General features: G+C 35.3%; 1 pseudogene across 1 annotated transcript; it reads left to right on the top strand.

The window, feature by feature from the left end:
- Positions 1-2,516: 2,516 nt before the first annotated feature.
- LOC308422627 (small ribosomal subunit protein eS4-like) lies at positions 2,517-3,208 on the top strand (annotated as a pseudogene). The gene has a single exon. The product of its transcript is annotated as a small ribosomal subunit protein eS4-like (transcript).
- Positions 3,209-25,992: the final 22,784 nt, after the last annotated feature.

Raw genomic sequence — 25,992 nt, 5'->3', positions numbered from 1 at the left:
TGAGGTTCCAAACCATGCAAGAGCTTTTTTAACAAAAGTAAAAGAAAGCTATCTTTAAAATTCCAATCTTGGAATTTGACAATTGCTTCCCCCAGCATCACACATCTCCTAACAGGGGAGTCGGATCTATCTTTCTGTTTGTTTTCTGTCCATGGGGGATGGAGGATCTTAAGCTTTCCTGGTGAACACTGAGACCTGGAAACAATCCTGTCCAAATAAAATGAGTTTCATCAAATACCCTTGCTTATAATATACACTCTTTTAATCACATTTTCTGACTCAAACTAACTACATATTTATGAATAAAGCCTGCTGTTTCATTTTTTCACAGCCAATTCAGCTCTTAAAATACTACTCGAGGATAAGTAGAATCACAATACCATTGCGTATCACGTCTTTTGATTTGTCTTATGGTAACTGTGATCAGATTTTTCCGGTGGAGGGAATGTGATGAGCCACATGATTGGTGGAAGTAAAGTAAAACCTGAGGCCTGACTAGTGACAATGGAAATTAAGATGCTGGGTTTAGGCAATTACAGAGTTCACGGAAGGTAGCGGCGATACAGAGATCGCAGAGAAAATGAATCATTTCTTCCTCCCGGAACGACTCATGCATCATTTCATCAGGAGTCGATTAACTATAGATGTGATTTTTGTAAAAGCAGTTTTCTCATGGGAAACATCAGAGCAGCACAGATACCACAAAGTCTTGAATAAAGAATCAGTTTGTATACCTGGTGTGCGTTCTTAAGCACCGTTGTTGATAAAGGACAAAGAAACATCAAAGAAGCACACTGGATTATACTAAATATATACTATAGACTAAAGAGTAACACATACAGGTGCAAGCTAACATTTTTGACATATTTAAAATGCTGGTGCTGTGGTATGCTTCAGTCAAAGGGGGATAAACCAAAAAGCATCTGCTGTTCAGTGGCCCTGTGCTAGGTCTAAGGGTACATACATGACTCTTCCCATCTGCAGATGAAAGATTGTCTGTTCTGACTGAGGATCTCAGCACTGTAATAAAGCCTTACTTCCCTGTGTCAACCCTGCCCCAATGGGGAGTCCCTTCCCCCACCACCATTTTCTTTATTTCTCCATGTAGTTATATTTGTGTTGAAGGCATGGATTTTTATAGCAACTTAGAAAGGTAAGTCTAGGTTTAAAATGAAAGGCTCTGACCAGCTTAGGTTCAATAAAACAAAGACACTGAGCTGGGAGAAGAGATTGCTTTCTTATAATTAAGAAACAGATTCCCCAGAAACGAGGGCAGGATGGGAATGAATATTTTTTCCTTCCTCCCTTTTACCATCCTCCTTAATTCTCTTACCTTATAAATTAGCAGATTTGCATACATAAAATATACCTAAAAAAACTCAATAAAAGTGTGGTTTAAAAATATGCAGCTAATTATATGAGAATGTTCTTTGCTTTTCCCTATAAGGCAAATGAATATTTATCAAGTTAAATTCTGAGATACTTATTATCTCGCTTGCGTTTTGAATATAATTACATTGGAAGGGAATTGTTCTGATGGGTATAGGCAGAGATTAAAAGATTTGTATGCACATTTTAAAAATGCAAAATAATCATAGTTTTTTTTTTTTTTTTTTTTTTATCATTAGCAGTGAAGCCGGATTCTTCTCTTCAGCTGAAAATAAGTTAGCACAAAAGCACAGGACCTCATCAAAACGGCCAGAGAAAAGTAGGCTGCAATTATTTGGGGGTTGGGGGGCAGATCCCAACTTAATAACCACAAAGCAGAACACCAGGACTTTAAAGGAGTTGCCTAATCTGTTATAAGTAGCTCAAATTTAAAAGTAACTGTTTTTAGGACTTTCTAACAATGGATGCTTGAGATAAGAAGATAGTGAAGAAACATTAAATAGCCCATAGTCGACATTGCCTTAAAATGAGTGATGTATTTATACCAGGGAAGAGAAAGCCATAGATTTATGTTTCTATACATGTTTATGTACCCAATATCTACCACCACAGAAGAGATTTTCTGTATCTCTCACATTTCTTAAAACAGCCTTAAGATAGAGCTATCCATTCATCATCTTATTTCTTCATCTATTTCTTCATCAGAGATCACTGTGTTTGACTATTATTGATCTTTTAATTAATCTCAAGATCCCATAAAAGAATTTCTTTTATTTTGGTACCCATGTATATTTATACTCCCAACAACAGAAAAATAGACCAAGGTTATGAAAAGTGGTTTTTTTTTTGTTTGTTTTTTGTTGTTGTTGTTGCTTTGAATTACTAGGGAAAGCAGGCTTAATTCACAGGGAAGTGGCTGATCTAGTGGCTGAAATCACCTAAAGTGCCCTCTTCCCTCTTCCCTAGTGTTTGTTCTTTCACAAACCGACTGACTTTTGCAAATTTAGTTGGTATCTTTCCAGGTGAAACAGGATGCATACAGTTGAAAACTCGCTGCTCCACCCCAGGGCTGCCTTTGCACTTAAGGAAAATATGCTGAGTATCAACTTTCTGTTCCCAGCACAGCCATGGCTTGTGGTCCCAAGAAACATTTGAAGAGTGTAGCCATCCAAAACATGGGATGCTGGATAAGTTCTGGAGTTGAAATAAAAAAGATTTGCATGCAGAGATTCTTTCAGATTGATGGGAAAGTCAGGACCAGTATAACCTACACTGCTGGGTTTATGGATGTTGTCAGCATTGACAAGACTGGAGAGAACTTCTGTCTGATCTATGACACCAATGTTCACTTTGCTGTTCATCGTATTACACCTGAGATGGCCAAGTATAAGCTGTGCAAAGTGAGAAAGATCTTTGCCAGCACAAAAGAAATCTTACATCTGGTCATCCATGATGCTCATATTATTCAATACCCTGATCACCTTATCAAGGTGAGTGACACTATCCAAATTGATTGAGAGACAGGCAAAATAACTGATTTCATCAAATATGATATTGTATGGTGACCGCAGGTGCTAACCTGGGAAGGATTGGTGTAATCACCAGTAGAAAGAGACATCCAGGCTCTTTGGTTGTGGTTCATGGGAAAGACGCTAATGGCAAAAGCGTTGCCACAACAATTTTGCCACTCAGCTTTCCAACATTTTCGTTATTGGCAAGGGCAACAAAACATGGATCTCTCTTACCCAACTGAAAGGAATTAGCCTCACCACTGATGAATAGAGACAAGAGGCTAGTGGCCAAAAAGAGCCAAGCGTGAAACAGTCTCTAGGAGACACGCTGGAGAAGTATTTGTACTCTCGATACTACAAGCCTTTATAGGCAACACGCTAGATTAAACAGCCTGATGAAACAAACAAAAGGCTAAGTATCCACCCAACCATTAGATGGTAGAGTATGACGAGAAATAAGAACATGTGTCACTGAAAGGGGGAAAGCCTTGATCTTCAAAACACTGAGCAAATCCCGTCTGTGATTAGCTCCAGACCACTTTATGGTCAAATAGTAAAAGAACTATATTACTTCCTAAGAGTTATTGATACAAGCTAGGCAAGTACTAAATGTACACGTGATTGGGTTTCAACTAAGGGAAAAGAAAACCATCTTTTGGACTTTGGAGGCTTCTTATGAAATTTCTAATTAATCTCTGTTAATACGACAAGTAGTTCCACTTCGGCTTATCAGCTCATTTTGCACTCAGTGGACTAGTATCTCCCCTCAGATACTTATGCAGAACATCTGCTAAATGTAACAGGCATTCAACATGAGTAACTGATGTTGCCAGGCACGAGGGATTAAGAATGAAATTTTCCTGACACTATCTTCATTTTTTTCATTTATGGAGGACTTACTATTTTTCTTTGTGCCTTACATAATTAATATTTTATAGGGACTAGATATATTTCACGTGCAATGACTTTTTCTCATATATAATATAAACAGACCAATAAAATACAAACCATAATAACATTCTTATTCAAATTACAAATCACAAATCACTGAACAGTGTTGTAATATTTTTTAACACATAGAAGACCATACCCAAGCACTATTGCTGATACCAAGAAGTGCTTACTAGAAGGAGCCAGACATGGATGCTTCCTCAGAGTCCTTGCCAAAGTCATACAGATACTGTTAAGGATGCTTGTAGCTAACTATGGGACTGAACATGGGGTCCCCAATGAAGGAGCTAGAGAAAGGACTGAAGGGGGTGAATGTGTTTGCAATTCTATGGGAAGAACATTATCAACTGTTGTAAGACCTCGAGGAGTCTTAGCTCAGGAGTGCGACCCACAGAACACAATTAGGAAGTAGACCACTGTAATAACCATTTTATTCCATGTACATGGGGTTGCTCATCCTTGCACAGGGAGTTAACCATGAACTTAAAAAGCATACATCATTTATACATTTTTGTCAAGGGGTGAACTAATATTTTAGCATTGGTCAGCAGTATAATTTTTAGAAAGAAGAGAGGAAGAGAGTAGGAAAGGGGAAGAAACTGTGGCAGTAAGGTTGTTGACAATTTGCATTCTCCTTGGAATTCAGTACAAGGAGGGGTCGGAGAGCTGTTTCTAAAACAGTTATTTTTGTTTTGTCTTAACTTAGCTTAGTCAGTATAGCATGACCTGTCCATTAAAGTTTAGTTTTTACATTTTCAGAACCTTGTTTATATATTTCAAAGGTTTGAGAGGTTTTGTCCTTGCTCTGGTTTTCAGAATTTTGTGATTAGAGCATGAGATAACTATGTTATGCATCAGGACCATATATAGGTCATTCTAGAGGACCAGGCAGCTGTCAGCCAGTATATTTTGTGTTTTTTTTTTTTTCTGAGAATTACTCTGGGCCATAGTTTTTATTTTTCAGGCACAGGTGGGATCTCATAGCCTTGGTATGACTAGAAAATCTCTGAGTCTGACTTTAACAAATTCTGTGTCTTTAGGGTCTCATATTCTAAGAATGGAGTGCTTTGGAAAAATCTCAGAACCCCTAAAGACTTTGTTTTTACATCAAAACCAACCAAACCCTCCAGCATTCCTAGGGCCTAAAATACCAACCAATGAGCACACATGGACAGACTTGTGGCTCCAGTTGCATATATAGCAGAGGATGGCATTGTCTGGAATCAATGGGAGAAGGGGCCTTTAGTCAAGTGAATGTGCATTTCCCCAGTGTAGGGAAATGCCAAGGCACTGAGGTTAGAGAGGGTTGTTGGGGGACAGTGCACCTTCAGGGAAACGAGTAGAGGGGTGATTAAAATAGGGGGAAAAGGGAAAACATTTGGAATGTAAATATAGAGAATATCTAATAAAAACAAAAAACTGATTTATAAAGAATACTTTTAGAAATACTTATGAGACATATAATCATTATTTATGTTACATCTTGATTAGAGCCCCACTTCTCCCCTGTCTTTTCTGCCCCAACATCACAAGACCCCCCACCTTGTTCTTCTCCTCAGTAAAGAGGCAGTAACCCCAATGGATATATTATATCAAGAACAAGTCTCAGCAGGATTAAGTGCATCTTCTCCCACTGAAGAGATACAAGGGAGACCAGCTAGATGATAGGGATCCAAACTCAGGCAACGGAGTCAGATTCAGGCCCAGATCCAATTGTTAAGGGACACACATGAGTACCAACCTGCACATCTACTACAAATATTTAGGGGCCTAGATCCAGCCTCCATGCTCTTTGGTTGGTGGTTCTGTCTCTGTGAGCTCACATGCGTTTGTGTTATCTCCATTGGTCTTTCTATATTGTGTCAGCATCTCCAACTTCCTCAGTTCTATCCTTCACTCTCTGGCTTCCTCAATCCTACCCTTCACCTTTCCACAAGACTCCCTAAGCTCTGCCTAATGTTTGGATGTGTGTCTCTGCATCTGTTTCCATCAGATGCTGGATGAAGCCTCTCAGAAGACAGAGTTGTGCTAGGCTCATGTCTGCAAGCACACCCGAGTACCATTAATAGTGTCAGGGGATAGCTCTCTCCCATGGAATGGGATTCAAGTTGGGTAAGTAAGTCATTGGACGGTCATATCCTCAATCTCTACTCAATCTTTATCACTTCCTGTCTTGTAGGCAGGACAAATTTTGTGTTTTGTGATACACTGGATGTTATGACTTGTTTTAGGAGGTAGCTACTTCCCTCTCCATAATTCCAGATGCTAGGAGTTTGAGCTAAGGTTACCCCCATAGGCTCTCATGAAGCTATCCTGTCCCAGGTTTCTTGCTTGTTCCAAAGATGTCCCCTTTGCCCATTTCTGTATGTGCTGTCCTTCTTCCCCATTACTCACACTTGATACCCATCCCTGCTCCCCTTCTCCCCAGTCTCCCACCCACTTCCCTCCTTTATTACTTTTCTACTAAACACATAAAACTGAGTTATAGTTTGCTCCAACAAAAATTTAACATTTTTCATATAACAACTTCTATCTAAGAAACCATTAAAATTATTTGAAGCATGAAAAATGAAAAATGGTTTAGGGTCTATAGACATTATGGAAAATAATGCTGCATAGTCGGGAGACAAATGAAGATGATGTGCAAGATATAAATTGCCTTATTAAAATTTAAATGGAGATGAGAGATCTAACTAGATGTAGGTTAGGCATATGTTACTTATTTTCTTGGAGAGGTTTCTAAAAAAAGGCAAAATATATTTAAAGGTTAGCATTTTAGTACTATTATAATATGCATAGTACAAAAGAAAATGTAATTGAAGAACAAAAGAAAAAGTGACAGTTCTTCAGAAGAAATCCTTAACAAATTGAACAAGTTTTCTTTTGAAAAAAAAAAGATATTTAAGCAAAATGGTCTAATAGAAAACAGAGATCTGGAAGTGAGCAGAAACCTATGACACAGGTCAATAAATATTTCTCTGGCTTTATCAAGACGTTCTACCTAATACTTTAAAAATCTCTTTATTGAATGTCTCTTGAATCATGACATATAATATCTTCATTTTGTTTCTCTTTTCTGACTTCCTGACCAGAATGTCTGGACACTCAAAAAACAAAGTTGCACTAAATTGTTATGTCAAGTCCTTTGAACTGGTGAACAGGAGCAGAGGTAGTAAATTGTCTCTTATTTCTCAATACTAAGACACAGATACTTTTATAGGTAAGTGTGATCTTGCCCCAGATCACAGGGTCTTCAGTGTAGACCTGAGGAGGGGACAGATAAATGAAGGACAAGAAACACAAAGAAGGAGAGCACAAAGAAGAAGAGACACAAAGAAGGGCTGATCAAGCTTTCTTTATTATGCACTCAAAGCATTTCTTTTAAAGAAAAACAGAAAGAATTGCATGGTGTGGGAGACTTTTCGTGTAATAGGATGTTCTTTCAAGCAGGATCTGCTGCCTGGGTGACTGTACTACTTGAATAACTAACTACCTGACCATAGAGAGATCACCTAATTTCTGGAAAAAGTCTTCTTTCGTGTGAAACAGAAATGTAGGCATAGATCTTTTGCAAAATGGTGTTACTCAGGCTAAGGGAATTTCATATTTCTCTCTGCTCCCAGCATGATCTGATTATCAGTGTTAATTCCTTTAAAAAATAAATCTAGAATTGTACCCAGCTTTCAGCTTTCTATGAGTACTGATAAAGACTCATGGCAACAACAACAAAAATATCTTTCTTCTATTTCTTTGCTGCTCATTGAAATGCAACTACTGGAGGAAAATATGATGCTGATATGGCAACACTAAGTTATACATCTGGGAACTAAGCCATTCAAATGAGAAGGAAGGTAAAATATTCTTTTATATATAATTGCATAGGATCAATGCAAATGGAATCCCAACACTAATATGGAAACAGGAACATGAGCTCCCAGTCCTAACCAAGAAACTCTCTACAACTGGCACCTGCTTGTGAAGGAAAACTAGTTTTCTGCAGCGCAGTCACACTGGGTATATTTAACACACCTAATGGAGGCCACATGACAAAATTAGATAAATAATACAAAATAAATTCAATGGTATTTTAATAGATATTTTGTCTCTTTTTTTGACATTTTTTGTCTTAATGGTCTTTTTCTAGTATTTTATGTTTCCAATTTTGTTTTTATGGTATGTATGCATGTGTGTGTGTGTGTGTGTGTGTGTGTGTGTGTGTGTGTGTGTGTGTGTGTGCGTGCCCACACGTGTGTGTGTGTGGGTGGGTGGGTGTGTCTGAATTTCTTGCATTTTTCATCTCTCTATTCTTTCTTTTGCCTATTTGTTTTCCATCTAAACTGAGAGAAAAAAGAAAAGATGTGAAGTTGGATATAAAGGGAAGGACCTGAGAGGCTCTTGGGGAAGACAAACAGTGACCAGAATATGCTGTGTAAAAAAGAAAAAAGAAAAATATAATTGCACTCTGAAGATAAACAAGTGCCTGTCTTGCTAAAGTTATTTTTTCCTTAGAGTCTTGTAACTATTAAGCAAAACATGATTTAATATAGCATATTTGCTATAAGTTTTTTCTTACCCTTACATTCCCTACCAATTGGACTACCAATAATTCAGATACACACAGGTAGCCTTTTCTTTTTTCTGATTCCATAGTTCTTTCTTGTTAAAATATGCACAGGCTGATCCTTCTGTTTGTTTTATTACACTTAACTAATATCTTTATTTCATGGTTGTGTTAGTTACTGTTTGTTGTATGAGACGACATCACGACTGAGTGTGGCATAGGTAAGAGGTTAGTTAGCAAACAGGTCAAGTGGGAATGTTCATAAAGCCTGAAAAGACTTGGTGCCAGGATGCTATGGCAGGATGCTGGGTTGTCACCAAGACAAGAGCTGGCTAAATAGAAATGGTACGAGACTATATGACACTTTCAAAGTTGACCAGGACACAAGGATGTTATTTCCACATCAGGGTTCCACTTCATAAATGTGCCATAACATCACCAGATTGCCATCAACTGGGGAGTGGAGGGTCAAGAATTTTTCTTAAAGGTTCTATAATATCACCAGAAAGTCATTAACTGAGGGTCAGTCATATGTTCAAATTATTGAACTGTGGAGGAATGTTTCTCATTTAAAATACAGCCGTTAAAGTTAAAAACATAATACTCCATTATTTAAATCACTTTAGACTCTAACATGATTCTCAACATACCTTGAGTATCAGATTATACATTACAATCATAACAAGAGCAAAATTGCAGTTATAAAGTGGCAACAAATTAATTTCCTGATTGTGGTCAATAAGAATGAAGAATAGTATTATAGGGTCACAAGTTATAAAGACTCAGAAGTGCATACAATTCCCACATATTACTTTCCATCACCTTCCTGATCAGTCTTTGTCCTCTACTTTGAATCTCATTCTTTGCCCGTTTCCAGTGTGCTCTCCTTTCTCATGCCAGTCAGGTTTCTTGAAGTGTCCTCTGGATCTCATGCTTTTTGATGACCCTCTATTACTCTTGTGCCAATCTCTTCTACTCTGTTACTTAACAAAAGTTGACATGTACTCATTTATCTGCTTAACAATCTCCTTTTTTTTCTTGTGCATTTCCTAATGGACCACTGCAGTTTGGGTGAAGTGTATGTTTCCTACAATCTCACTATTCTATATTTTCACACCATATGGACCTTTTCGGTGCAGTAAATATGTCCTTCCTCACCTCCTACTTTAGAGTATATGATTCATTTGAATAGGGGCTTGTGATTCATTTATAGTTTACAATAACAAATTCATTCATCCACTTGTTATATTTATTTTTAACGACTATGAATATGAATAATAAAATGAATTAAAATAAGAATTTTCAACTTGGAGAATTGGAGAAAAGTAACCAACTTCAGAGACAGATATACACATGAAAGCAAATCCAAGAAGTGACCATCTGTTTCTGTTATCACTATGAAATAGTTAGAAAACAGAGATTAGAAATAAATGAATAAGGCAAATAAATATTAACATGGATTAAAGACATGAGTTTCTTAATATAATTTTGAGCAAGTTTTAGGAAACATGAAAGATCTGAATTAATTTGAAAAACTGATGTAACCAAAAAATTATATAAGTTGACTGTTAGTAAGCAAATTCTGGTTTATATTCATGTAGGATTTTTTTAATTTCATATATTTAAACTTTATTGGCAGAGGCAAAGTATACAAAGAGTATTCATTATACTTCTATACATGGATATGATGTACTTATATCAACTATACTTTCTCTGCATGGCTACCCAAATCTTTCTATTTCTATATTCTTAAAGTCTAATTTTACATTAGAATGCACACATCCCACCAGATTTTAAAAATGAGAATGATGACAGGTTACTTGATTTTATGTTTCAGTGGGGTTTTAGATACTGGGCTTTATATATAACTAGGCTTTACACTACACATAATACTCTTTATAATGTAGCAAAGACAAATTATGGGTTTTGATGAGTAGTTACAATGTATAACACTTTCAAAGTCTATGATTAAGTAATTCAGTGCAGTGTGGAAATCCATGCTGACTTGGCAGCTGCTGTATGGATGATGAACTTGAAATGCAAGCTTAAGTGTACATGTTTAGTCTGTGCGTGTATGTGTGCATTATATGCAGGTGAGAGAATCAGAGACAGGCAGACATTGAGAGATAATTGCTTATCTGAGTATAAAACACTCAAAATGAGTCATGTTTCTTAATTTAAATGTATGCTCATATCTAAAAAATATTAATATTTTTATTCTTTCAATTTTTTGTTCTTCATTTCATTTTTTTCTAGAAGTCTACATAAAATAAAATAAGTTAAAATAAAAGTAAAAGAAAAATGAACAACTACTAACACATATAACACATATGGGAAATATTCATTGCTCTATACTCACAGCAAAGCACATTTTCAGTATAACCCATGAAAAAATATTTTAATGAGTTTGAATTTTATCTCATGAACATATCTGAGACATCATTTGTATATGTCATAGTTAATTTTTCTATTGATTTTAGTTTTTACTTATTCATCTGCTCACTGCACCCTTTCCCAATCCTTCCCCTATTCCCCCTCTCCTTGTCTGAGTTGGGCCTCTCTGGACATATTTCCCCCTCACACCTTGGCATTTCAAGTCTCTGCAAGGCTAGGTACTTTTTCTCTTGACTGACTGAGACCCTGCTAGATGAACATATCCCATGTGCAAGCAACTGCTTTTGGGATAATCAGCATTCCAGTTGTTTGGGACCCACATGAAGTCCAAGCTGTACATCTGCTATATACATACAAAGAGGCCTAGGTCCAATAATATTTGTTATTTGGTTGGTGGTCAGGACTCTGAGAGCCCCAAAAGTTCAGGTTAGTTGACTCTGTTGGTCTTCCTATGGAGTAACTATCCCTTTCAAGGCCTGAAATCCTTCCTTCTATTTTTTTTCCATAAATGTCCACAAGCTCCACCCACTATTTTTATGTGGGTTTCAGTATTTTTCTGAGTCAGCTACAGGATGGAGCTTCTCAAAAGACAATGTGCTCCTGTTTGCAAGCATAACAGAGTATCATAAATAGTGTTAAGAACTGGTGTTGTCCATGGGATGGATCTCAAGTTGGGCCTGTTATTCACCATTCTCTCAGTTTCCGCTAATTTAGACAACTGTAAAGACTAGTACTTCTATGAAATTTAGTTTGCAAAACAATGGCACATATACTATAACATTTTTATCTTTATGATAACTTTATAATAGAAACATTTTTATTATTTCAATATGGCTACAAAAATGACTTTCAAATGCACAGAAGGTCATTTATTGGAAATGCATTACATACTGTAGTATATATTTCCTTCCATAATTTAAATGAAAGTGATCTAAAGTAATATTCCCAATTATTAGGTTACCTAATCTAAAAAATAATAGCACAATCTAATTTTAGTGTGTTTCTATTTAAGTAAATATATAAAATACTTTTTGTGATATTTTATATTTCACACTTACATGTTTAGGCTTCTACTGAGAGTTAGAACAGTTAAATCAGTTTTATGTACATACTTACCCCAGCCATTGTTTAGTTGCCAGATTGAGAAAGACATTGCTATTGAATTCAGCTTCATCATTTTCTTAGCAGCAAAATATAGAAAGATTTTGTCTGTGTAAGCCATCTTCATTGTAATGGGCCTGGATTTCTCACACTGTTTACCTGGATCCAGCGTTTGTCCTTGGGTTCTGAGGGCACCATGCTGTAGAGATCCTTCTGCTTCAACTTTAATCTTTTCTTTGGTTGGAGATATTTGATTATTTCCAACCTAATAAGAATGTTGGATTAAGTTTACTTTATAGTTCTTCCAATTAGCTTTTTGTGTGTTTTGCTGAAGCCTTTAATCTCACCTAAACTTGTGGGAAATTTGTGGGAAAAATAAAAGGATCCTGCTTATTTTAAAAATAGATTTTTACTACTAACTATTAGTATATACTTGATTGATATATCTGATAATTCGGCTATGTAAAACTTATTTTAATTACATGAGCATATGAGGTTATTAAATTATGTTCCATTTTGCTGACCTTTTTCTACTGGTAATTGAGCCTGGGGCCTCACATTCTGTAGGAACTGAGCCAAATACTCAGCAATTATTTTGCAGGTTTTATTTTGGGACTAGGTGTCACTAAGTTGGCAAGTGTAGCCTTGAGTTTGTGATTTCCCTGTCCCCAGGTCCAGAGACACCTGAATTGCAGACCTTTGCCACCAAATTCAGCTTAATATGCATTCCTACCTGAGCGTGATTTAGTGCACAGGTTATGGTCTATGAAAATGAATAAAAGAAAACTTTACAATGAAGCCATTAAGTAGAAAATCTCAGTTGTTTTAATAACAAATCTAATAATTTCTAGTATTTCTCAATCCCAAAATGAATTCAGATTTAAGTCTATCTCACTTCATTTATTTTAGAACTACAAGTCGATATATGAATATAGACGATTTATACCTCTTTGTTTATGAAATGGTCTCAGTGTAGGTTGGCTTAGGTGCAGCTACATAGCATAGACTATCCTTAAACTCGGCATTTCTCTAGCCTCAACCAACTAAGTGGTATAATTATAAGATGTTTGGTTCTTACAAATTTTTAAAGGACTAAGAATAGAAGTAGTTGATTTTTCTTCCCTTTGTGTGATTAAGTTTCAATCTCTGTGATATAGTGGTGTAATGTATGCATCACTGTGTGATGATGGCTCTTGTACCAACTTCATCCATGTTTGTTAGTAACTTCTAACTTACATTGAATTGCATTGGTTATCACAGAGCATCAAAGTATATTTTATATTATCTGAGAAAAGGCTATTGCTAAAGGCAAAATTTCCATATTCTCCTGTACAAAAATGAAAGTGGGGTTAATGCTTTATATTTGATAACAAAAATAACTGCTTTACTCTATGAGTTGTATTAAATATTCTTTAATAGTTTGTGAATAAAGATTACATTTAATTAATGGAAGCATTTAACCCACTGGAGATAGCCCATAATTAAGTCAACCCAAATTTCTGTAGCTTAAAATAGCTCAGCAACAAGTCATTGTGCTTTCTCTAAATTCCCTTATTTCAAACTTGTAGAAACAGTCAATAAGTCACAAAAATTTTAGAACAGCATTTAAGTATTATTTTCATCGAAGATAAATAGAAACACATAACTATCAAACAAATAATAAAGTTAATATTAGAAAGTAGTCACACCAGACAGGCCTGTAGTGATGAGTGTTGTGATTTATAGCCAGAAGCACAACACCCATCTTCGGATCGTCAATTGCCCACCAGGTCTTAGTCACCAAGGAGCTGCCTCATCAATGAGAAGTAACCCAGAAAGCCTCGCCTCTAGGACAGGTGCACAGTGAAGACATTTACAATCTCTCAGGTCCATAGGAGAAATGAGTTACCAGTGAGAAACAGAAGGCTTAGCTCTGGTCATGTTTACCACCTAGGGGTAATCATTGACTCCTATATATGGTACAGGATCCACGGCTAAAAAATTAACACAAGGGGATAGCATTTGAAATGTAAATCCATAAAATAACCAATAATATTTTTTAAAAAATTAACATGAAATACAACAGTTTACTTTTCTATCATTCCAAACAAAGCAAACAAACTGATCTCTATGTTTCATTGCAGGAGTTTACAGAATTCTTAGAGAATAATGCATCTTATTGAATAAGAGCTTGCAATATTATATAGGCAATCAGATGACAGAAACAGAAATGGTAAGATGAGGAAAGAGAAAGGCAAAATGCAAGCAGAAAACATTTGCTCTAAGTGAATGGAAATGACACACTGATATATAAAGTACCAAGACTTGGGTGTGTTTTAGATTATTGGGAAACTAAATTAAAATGCTTAAGTCAGTAAAATAATGCTGGAGCATGAAATCATAGAAAACAGCTTTGAGAAAGAACTAAACAAGAACAGAAATTGCATTTAAGTAACAATGTGGTCTATGTACTTTTAAATGCAATAGTTTAATAATAGTAACAAGATGAATTAAAACAGCCAATACCTATTCCATTCAGTGTGACATACAGAAGTATGTCAACATAAAGAAGTTTAGATGAACACCCAACAGATTGTTAAGAATTTCCATGCAAAGAGTTGTGTGAGGAAAATGATATTTATAAAGTAATTACTACTAATTGACAGTGTTTTAAGACACATGTCCACATATAACCATTAACATATAGGCAGCACATCCTGATCACAGGTTTTAAATAAGCTACAGTGTACATTTAATCAAATCGAGATGAACTTTGAAGGCAAGAGAAGAAATCATTTTTCAAACTTTGCCGATGGTGAAACCCTGAGCATCACACATAGGTGAATCATCTCCCTCTTAGCTACCATCCCATAAGTTCTCCCTGGGCAACTTTGAATTACACTTGGAGCATCTAACCCACATACTGGCTGCTGGGATTCCCAATGTTGAATCTTGACCCTGCATCTCAGTTTCATGATGACTATTCCTGATATCTACTGTCTGGGGACAGAGGGCTGTGTTTTTGTTGTTGTAGTAGTTAGATTATTAGTGTCATGGTAATATTAACTCTGCAATTAGTAAACATGTGAAAGTGGCAAGATAAATCTAAAGGGACATTAACTCAGCAGATTAGTATGTGAATCAACATTAAAGACTGGTGGTGACTCTGAACTCTTAAAATCAAACGCATCAACATGTTCCTGTCTTGTTGAAGAAAACAATGAGAAGCTTAGAAAGAATCAGCCAATCAGAGCTGTCCTTAAAATGTGAGGATATGCTAACTGACCTAATACAGGAAAACTCTATTTGGAGTCTAGAAGCTAGAACTTGAGTGGGGAAAATTTTTCTTTTTTGGAGTTTCAAGAAAGGAATACTTTTCTTAGGGAACTTTGAAATAAACTCAGAAACCCTTTGTATATGTTGAATTCCTAAAACAGAACTTCAAAGGAATTCATGTCTACCGTTTACCAACTGCATCTGTGGTAATCTCTTATAGCAGCAAAATAACTAGACTTATGGACAAAATGCTGCTCTTCTTGTTAACTAATCAATACTACTAAACATCTAAAGCTTTTCATTGATTAGCTGATAACATAGAACATGGATACATCCATTTGATCATCAACATTCTTTATTAACATAAGTGTTCCTAAACAATTCTATAATCCTAAGATTCTGGATTGAAACATACCTTTTCCATTTATTTGTTGTATAAATTTTGACTATATATTGATTAAATGTATTCTGGGAACATAAATTAAATAGTGTATTTTAGCCCAGCTTTTGACATATCTGGAAATATACTCCAGGTGATGTTGCTTTAAGAAGATCTGGTTCCTTAGATGCTACCACTCTTTCTTTCATCCAGCTATTACTTTAAGTTCTCACATACATCCCTTTCCTTCATGAATTTCCTCTCATTAGTATTAGCTTTTCTTTTCTTTTCTTCTCTTTACTTTTCTTTCCCTTGTTATTGTTACAAATAGCACTTCAGGAAGGAATGCTTTATTTCATCTCATGTTCTCAAAGGTACCATGTGTTATAACAGGGAAACCATGGAAGACCCATATCAGTGATCACTGGAACATGTGACCATGGCTTACTCACATGCTTTAGAAAGGAAGCAGAAAAGGCAAGCAGGAGCCATGGGCTGGTATAATGTCAAAAGGCCTGACCCTGCTGGTCTACATCTCTCATCCAGGCCTCATCTAGCTGAGCACTGAACATTCTGCCATCGGTCTGGGGACATATATAATATTTAAAGTACCAAAATTATGTATTTATGTGGTAGTTTGTTTATTCCTTGACCGCTATACCATATATTGCTTCATTCCTGTGTATCTTAAATCCTATGTCTGATACTTTGGGCTCTTTTTGATGTTAAGGATTAGAATATTCAATTTAAAGTTATTAGAGTGTAGAAATGTGTGCACTAGATTGATGTGTAACACCTGTTCTGTACGGTATATCCATCAAAATTTAGTATTTTGATTCTTCTGTATTCCTATTCATGTAAACACATACTTTACAATCTTTGCTAAAATATTTTGATGGATTTTCTAATAAGCTCCCCAAAATGGGAACTACTACAAATGATATATATTACTTTTTTAAAATAATTTTTCTATCCAGGAAACAGAAGAAATAATGATCAAAAGACTAAATGTTTTGACCTTTACTTTTCAAATACACTCTTGTAAGACCTTAGCTCACACTAACTTATTTTTTTCAATGAGCATAAAAAATTGATACAATATATTCTGGTCACATTTTTCTTTATGATTTTCTGTTTTAACAAGGGAAACATCTCAAAAACAAATGACAAATGAATGACAAAGCCAGGTAGGGAACTCATGTAGAAATTCTAGAACACGAGGTTCTGAATGCAGACTGAGGTTGACCAGTAATTTTAACTGTTAACATATTTTTCAACACTTGGAAAATGACACATCATCATAAAGACTAAAGCATTTATTTAAAAAAATTTAAATATGTAAAATTAATTTTCTAATTTAATGTTTTCAGTAGATAATTAATATTTCACATAAGAAACAAATGGCGAAACTTGAGATTCTGTATCCCTAGAGGTGACTAATTGAACACCATATGATTACAAACATACACAAAATGCAAAAAAAAAAAAAAAAAAAAGGTGGCTAGTCATTTTGGCAACTCTATTTCAAGTGCATTTAGAAATTAACATTGTATACATTTTTGTGACAATGTATAACTTTAAAATATTTCATTTGTTTACTTAATTCTCTATGCCCCAACCCATGTGGAGATAAGAGGATAATTTTAAGTCAGTTTTTTCCTCATGAAATGTTGAGTCTGAAGATCACATTCAGATATTCAGGTTTGGTGGCAATTGCCTTTATCAATTTTAATTAAGCTATAAAGCTATTTTATCAGCCCTGTGCATAGTATTTTATAATTCAGTGTGTGCCTCCTCTTATTGTAACTTGGGAAGCCATGTTTGATTGTCATTCCTGGGAGGCCTTCTCTTTTCTGAAAAGAAACAGAGAAGATCTTGAGGAAGGAAAAGTGATGGGGAACTGTTTAAAGGAGAAGGGGGGCACTTTGTTCAGCATGTAATTTATGAGAGTAGTAAAAATAAATAATGAAAGAAATCAGTGTGATCCTAAGTCATTTTTTCTTATATCATTCATATTATTTTTGTGCAATACGAGGAAAGGTGAACATTTCAAATGTAGAAGATTAAGTAAAAAAAGAAAAAGAAAAAGAAAAAACACCCTAGTTAACATGCAGTAAAAATCCAAAGGTTCCTTCATACACTGTAAACTGGCTTTGTGTTTTCTTGAACTAACATATTCCTTCTGAGGTGAGTTAACAGGGAGTTACTCACATACAAAATATTACTATAGACTCAAGATCAAATCAAGATTCAAAATATTACATAGCTGTATTATAAAATCAAGATTTTTAATGGCAAAAAAAGCTTTTTAAAAAATTATAGTTATTCAATTTCAGATTGGTTCTTATTATATAGCTAAGTATCTATAATTGGCTTCACTTTGACACTGAATTTATTTTGAAAAATGAAAAGAATACATCAGAAATGTGTACTAAAATAACCATTAAGGTGAAAGAAATGCTCATTTACACTGTGTAGCACCCGAGATCTCGACCATATTTAAAATTATTGATCTTCCTTTATTGACAGTAGCTGAAGGCTACACGGCGTGTCCACACGCTTTTGGACACGAATACAAAATATATGATTCATAGTAAACATTTTAAATGTAATTATTAAGATAACATTAACATTTCTTTAAGGAACAATTTATGGTCTCACCCATGGTTTCAAAATTCTACTTGCACATGCATCTTGAAAGTTCATTAGAAACCACAAGAGAAAAAAAAAATCAACCACAAAAATTCAAACCATTCTCTTGCCATTACCTGGGAAGCATTACAGGCCAACTTTTAATGCCATTATTTCAAGGACATAGGAGTAACAAAACTGGTTCTCTAAACTTCCTTAAATATGACCTTATAATCAACATGGAAAACCAGTTAGGAAAAAATATACCTGGTTTTATCTTAAACAGCTCAGTTTTAGCATGAAAAATTCACACTTCTCTGTAAGCTTTGCCACAGGCACTCTGTCTAGTGAGCATGACCATGAAGCCCGAAGCACAAATTTCATAGAGAAAAAGAGTTGTTTTAAAAATATATTAGGATTAAGGCTAAAATTCTGGCAGTTAAGAGCACACAGCGCTGTGAAAGACAAATTTAGTTTAATGATGCTCTGTAGAGAAATTATGGTGTAAAATGAAACTAGGTCTTAGGACGGTAAAAGAAGCCTAGGAGGGCACTTACCGCGCAGTGGGGACAGCATCCCTCTCCCCAAATTTCCTTTCCCATTTATTCCTCTTACAACTTTAACTCATATGAATAATCATCATGTTCAGGAAATGATTATCTTCCTGTCAGGTCAAGGTGAAAGTTATTATTGTACAAGAAACATTTTTATCATGTATTCGTGTATTTAAAAAAAAATGAGGAAAATGCCTGACTATCTTACAAGTAAATAAGCAGAAATGAAATGCCAGGTATAGACACTTACATCTTGTTCTGGTGTGACTAGAAATTTTCATCATATATACTCATCAACTTTAGATAGTGTGGATTACGATTAGCTACTCCCACACACTTCCAAGTAATCTATTTAGAGTAACTGATCCCCTCCCCGTTATCATACTCAGAGATTTAATTTTGACATCCTCAAAGGATAATTACACTGGTTATGCATTTCTAATTCATATTTATGTGAATGGTAGCCTATTACAGTAGACAATAGCTCAATTCAAGGATGAAAATGGATCAGCAAGTAAAGTCTGCTGGCTGGGTTACAGGAAGTCGCCTGACTACGCAGGAGGCTATCAAAAAGAATCTAAGCCTCGAAGGCCCAAGAGTGTCTATTTCGGACATAAAATGTTTCGAACAGCTGTTCATTTCCTATCTGTAAGTTCACTTTTCCATGTTCATTCATATTTTTGAATTGTATGGGGGAAATCCTTGATTAGAAGCCAGTGATCTTTACCACCTGCTAATCTCCCTTAAAACAAGGAGAGTGTTTGCCAGGGCAGGCCATCTGCAGGCAACAGAGGCCTAGAGTGGTACCAGGGGGGCAGGATGTAGTGGATATTCAAATCCGCAGATCCTGAGTCTTTGAATCAAGAGGGTCCCTTCCATTGAACACTTGAGTGGGGTCTCCTAGCAGCTAAAGAAGCTGTGTACATGGGTAATTAAAGGACTCCATTATGTCCTGAACACAGTGAGACTGTAGTTGCTTCTGATTCCCATAGATGGGAGCCAGCTTCCTGTGCCCAGGGCAGGGTGTGGAACGTCCCCAGGACGTGCATGGCCACTGTCCGCTGTGGGAGACCCGGAGCCGAAAGCAGCTTATCCATTGTTGAATGCAGTGCACACCAGCACCTGGGCTCTCATGACATCTATGTTTATCAAACCTGGCTTAAAACCCAGTAGGAAATTGTGAAAATGTGGATTGCTCTTGTGTTTTTGCCACTTGCAACTTCTTAGAGGACAAGTTAAAAGAGGAAAACAAAACCGTGTTGAGCCTTAAAAAGAGAAAAAGAAAAGAAAACAACACACTTCTAAGATATGGCTAGGGTCAAGTAAATTTATTTATTCCAATATTTATCTGAAAATTTCAGTGTTTGATGCCTGAAATCTTTTACTTTATTGTATCTTGACACGGACTGAGGACTTACACTTTTCCTGTTTTATGCCAAGCACCAGGCAGCAGCGTGAAGGTACAGCACAGGAACAGATAGAAATTACCCGAGCCCTCATAAATCTCAGAAGGGAAGAGTAAATGGCCTGTAAGAGGCAGCACAAAGGGGTTACTATGGCAACAAGAAAAGAGAAAACATAGCATTAGTAACTTAGATTAATATCAAGGACATTCGTATTACTGAAATCATAAAATTTAGATATGAAGATATTCACAAAATTTATTTATGAGAACATGTTAAACTTATTTTTTAGTGAGACATTATATATCTCCTTAAGTGTATCACATACTTTAGAAAAATATTTTGCAACTTCCTATTTTTGGAATTAAGTGGTATGTGTTCATTAAAATATGTTCAATATATATATTATCCTAGAATTGATTTCACATCTTACAGAAACAAATGTTTTGTTTTGCTTAACTTTTGATAAACAGTCATTTTTTTCTAATATGAAAAGCTTAAGTGTTGAAAAACTTTCATTATTGTGGGCTATAATGTAGATATCAAACTATTGACCTAAAGAGTGACCATATCACAAAGTACATAATTTACATCCAAATTAGATGATTTTGGAGATTATTAATATTTTAAAAACTATTTTTAAAATATATGAGGGGAGGACTAATTTTTGAGAATATTTGAAAATTGGTTAATAATTCAAATTTATCTTGTTAAGTATATTCAGCTGCTTCTTTTCTCACAGACTATATATGATCTAATCAAAAAGTTTATAGTCATTGACTCACCCTCATATCTATAATGTGTCAGCCTGATTTCAGAAAAGAACTTGAGAATGTTATGGAAGGCACACTGGAAGCAAGAATCGCTTAATGTGTGATTGATTACCTGAGAGAATTGTCTATGAATAATCATAATCAATATACAAACCATACAACTGGGGAAAGCACAAGAGCCTATGGTAGGCTCAGTTACCAAAGGCAGAAATCATTTCACTTTGGTCACAGTTGTCTTGGTGACAGCTGTCACAGTTGAATTACTCTACACCCAGTATTAGGGATCAATTACAGAACCAAAAGCATATTTGTAACAGAATTGTTTAGAAAGTCACCTAACAACTATTTCCTTGCCCGTATAGTTTCAGTCCATGATGGGGACAATAGCGATCAACACAACTTCAAATAGCTCCGTCCTCTCCCTTGGCCTAGTGAGAATTCATGGTTATTGGTGCATTGTCCTACTTGCAGACAGGTTATTAAGTATATACACTGTGCACCATTAATTATTTTGTCTCCATAGTGTATTCCGTAAGAATTTGTTGAAAGAATAAATATAATTTTAAAAGGAAATATGGACAAAATGAAAAGGGATGTTTGAATTAGTGAGATTACATCTCAGGGAATTGTCAGACTCCAATGAATTTTTATCAGTTAGGCATCTGTGCATAGGAATGAAAGAGCCCAGGGAGGATGCCCATTAGAAGTAACCAGTAAGATTTCAATGCACACTATCAAACCTTTAAAAAAATCAAGTACTGACCAAAATATATTCATATAGTTTTCATATGCAAAAATTCTTTTAAAAATATGTACATGTATCTTTGTTTTTTTTAAATAAAGTTGTTTTTAAAAAAGAAGGAATAAAAAGTAGTTTGTGGACTCCTCCCAATAGGGTGCTGAGACACAAACTGGTGTCTTCACCAAAAGCTGTTTGTGCACTTTCATGATAAGCCATGACTTCAGTCCCAATAATGAATATTTCATTGAGTCACTTAGAGAAAAAACTCTCCAGCTGAACATGAGGTAAAAATAGGTTATCTCTTTCATCCCTATGTTTTATGACACATTGGTGGAACACAGAGATTTTTTTGTATTTGGAAATTATGAACATGAGAAAAGAATGGTAGGGATACATGCATTTTGTATTAATTTATGGATTAAAATGACAGAAATTTTATTTATGAATAATAGTTTCAAATCAGAAAAAATAACATTGAAAAATCATCTCTCTTGGTGCAAAGAAATAAAGTGAAGTAATTCTTTTCTGGATATGTGATGCCCTTCTTGTCAATATCTCTCCAGATTAATGCTAATAAATTCGTGGAATTTCAACTTCACTTCCAGATGAGGTATTTCGAAGGGTTTAAGATCTGTGGAATCATAAACTATTAACTCTATGAAAAGTAAAATTTGCTGAGCCTAAAGAAATGGTTGGAAATCCATAGTAATCTATGGTAATAACATAATTTTTCTAAAGTGAATTAATAGAAATTAAACCATATTTAAATATTATATTAAAGATATATACATATAACATATATGTTAAAAGAACATGCCAAATATATGCTGAATATTATATTATATATATTTGATATACATCAAAAAGAATTTATATATACTTTTAAAATATTATCTTTGAAAGGTCTATCTCTCAAACATATATGCAACATATATATATATATATATATATATATATATATATATATATATATATATATATATATATATATATACAATACAAGTACATTTTGATTATGGGGGAATAGCCAAACTTGATTTTAAACACATTGTTTTCATACACATTGGTTTTCAATTCATGCACATGTTATTTCATTTTATAATAAAATTTTATCTAAAAATGAATCATAATTGAAACTCTCATTGTACATATGTTCTTGCAATTTTTTTCTAAAGTGGTGTTGGTGAATAAGGTGAGAAAGTGACTGTATAGGGTAAACTCCAAACATAACAAAACAGAATGTAAAAGAAAATGAACTGTGACAAAGACCATCATATTATGATATTACCTCAATGCAAAATTAACTCCAACGATGGAGAATAATCCATCTACTTCTTTTTACTTTTATTTTGTATATAACATCGTGTGTGTGTGTGTGTGTGTGTGTGTGTGTATGTTTGTTGTTGTTTGCATGTGTGCACATATAAGTTGTCTTTTGTCACACCCCATCTTATTTCCTTGAGGCAGTGTCTCTCAGAGAATTTGAAGCTCTGGGTTTCATAGATAAGCTGGTGTCCAACAAACCTCAGTGGTCCTTCTGCCTCTGCTTTCGCTTTTCCAGTCTGTATGGCTACAGGTACAGTTGGTCATGCAGAGCTTTTTTATGTCCATGTTAATGATTTTGAACTCAGCCTTTAGGGTTTTTATATACCAATCCATCTTGTCAGGCACTATCTCATACTTTTCCACTGTAAATTCTGATCCAATATTTCAAGGGAAAAAAAATCTAACTTTTTCTTACAATTTTTTTTCTTCAGTGATATTCATTGGAAACTGAGAGTCCACCTACAAGCATGTAACAGAAAATGACCTATAGGATAAAGAAGGACTCTCTCTCTCTCTGTCTCTCTCTCTGTCTCTCTCTCTCTCTCTCTCTCTCTCTCTCTCTTCCTTCCTTCCTTCCTTCCTTCCTTTCTTCTTTTCTTTCATTTTGTTGGATATTCTTTGTATTTACATTTGAAATGTTACCCATTTGCCCCCAGGCCCATTCTGCCTCCCCTACACCTTCCATCTATGGAGATGCTCCCTCTCCCAACCAACCTCCCCCCCCCTCAGTGCCTTGGCATTACCATACACAAAGAAAACAAGCCTTTACTGGACCAAAGTCCTCTCTTACCATTGATGCCAGAGAATGTTATCCTCTGCTGCATATGGACCTGGAGCAATGGGTCTCTGCATGTGAACTCATTAGTTGGTGTTTTAGTCCCTGAGTGCTGTGGTAGGTTTGGTTAGTTATTTTCTTCTTGTGGTGTTTCAGATCTGTAAGCTATGTCAGTCCTTTCTTTAGCTCCTTCATTGGGCTCCCCATGTTCAGTCCTATGGTTAGCTATGAGCATCTTCCTCTGTATCAGTATAGCTCTGCCAGAGCCTCTGAGGAGGCATTCATATCAAATTCCTGCCAGTAACCACTAATTGGCCTCAGCAATACTGTGTAAGTTTAGTGGCTGTATATGGGATAGATTCCCAGGTGAGGGAGTTTCTGGATGATCTTTTCTTCTGTACCTGATCTTTTATTAGTCCCTTTATTTTCTCCCTTGAGTGTTTTGTTCTCTCTTCTAAGAAAGACTGAGGAATCTGCTTTCTGGCCTTCCTTCTCTTTGAGCTTTATAAGGTCTGTGCATTTTTTCTTGGGTATTCAGTGCTTTCTGGGGCTAGTATCCCCTTATCAGTGAGTGCATACCATGTATGTTCTTTTGTGACTGGGTTACTTCACTCAGGATGATAGCTTCAAGTTCCATCCATTTGCTCAAGAATTTCATGTAGTTATTGTTTTTAATAGCAGAATGGTATTCCATTTTTTAATATACCACATTTTCTGTATCCATTCTTCTGTTGAAGGACATCTGGGTACTTTCTAGATTCTGGTTATTATAAATAAAGCTGCTATGAACATGTTGGATCATGTGTCCTTGTTATATGTTGGAGCTTCTTTGGGGTATGTGCTCAGGAGTGGTATACCTGGGATCTCAGGTGTTACTATAGTAAGGCAAAGGACACAGTCAATAGAACAAAACTACAACCAATAGAGTGCTAATATCTAGTATATTCAAAGAACACAAGAAGTTAAACTCCAGAGAATCAAATAATCCTATTAAAATTAGGGTACAGAGCTAAACAAAGAATTCTCAAATAAGGAATACTAAATGGCTGAGAAGCACCTAGGGAATGCTAAGGAACTGAGGTAGAAAGGGTGATTGGGAGAGGGAGCACCTTCATGGAAGCAAGTGAAGGGGGAGGAGGGATGGGAGTAGGACAGGGAGGGGATAACATTTGAAATGTAAATACAGAGAATATCCAATAAGATAAATTTTTTAAAAAGAAAAGAAATGCTCAACATCCCTAGTCATGAAGGACATGCAAATCAAAGCAACACTGAGATTCCATCTCATACCAGTAAGAATGGCTAAGAGCAAAATCTCAGGTGCTAGCAGATGCTGGTGAGGATGTGGTGAAAGAATAACACTCCTCCACTGTTGATGGGGTTGTGAGCTTTTACAACCACTCTGGATATCAGTCTTATGGTTCCTCAGAAAATTGGACATAGTACTACCTGAGGATTCAGCTATACTCTTTGTTACTAGGCATATACCCAAAAGATCCTCCAACATATAACCAGGACACATGTTCCACCATGTTCATAGCAGCCTTATTTATAGTAGCCAGAAGCTGGAAAGAAGGGCCTTTCATGTATCATTGTATTGATCTTAGAAATTTTGGGTGTCTCAAAGCTGGCAATTTAACACGATAGTTCAGGACTTTTCTAAAATGTATAAAGGCCTTGATCCAATCTCCCATGTTTCATAAAGAAGACTCTTTCACATGTTTTCTTAAATTCTGAAATGATTAATCCCAATCTCCATAAGAAAACTGTAACATTTTTACATCATCACCACAAAAATATATGAAAATTTTACTAGAACACATGTCAAATACTATGTGTCCAAGACATTAATCTGTAATTTCATTTCAAAGTGGAAGCTTGAAACTCTTTGTATTCAACTCATCTTTCAAAGTTTACTAAAAATCTCAATTTTTTAAAAATAATTGCTAAATCAATTGATTTCATAATACTCAGAATTTTTTTAAAAGTTCAAAGCACTTAAATTTTTAGACTATAAACTAAGAATAATATAACAACTGTTATATACTTTGGTTCAGCACATAAACAAAACAAAGAAAATAGAAACATTTATTTAGTGTCATGAATATTTACTGGTTTGAATCTCATCTCATATTAATTTGGCTTCTAAATCAGAAAAAAAGTAAGCTAATTATTTTTTACAATTTTCTGGTCTCCTTGGAATTTAAACTTTTCATATTAAATTAACATGTAATCTTTCTAAATAAT

The sequence above is a fragment of the Micromys minutus genome (genome assembly GCF_963924665.1).
Source record: "Micromys minutus genome assembly, chromosome: 7".
In the NCBI taxonomy this organism is placed as follows: Eukaryota; Metazoa; Chordata; class Mammalia; order Rodentia; family Muridae; genus Micromys; species Micromys minutus.
Note: the sequence above shows the minus strand (reverse complement) of the source record. Positions and strands in the feature narration are given on the sequence as shown.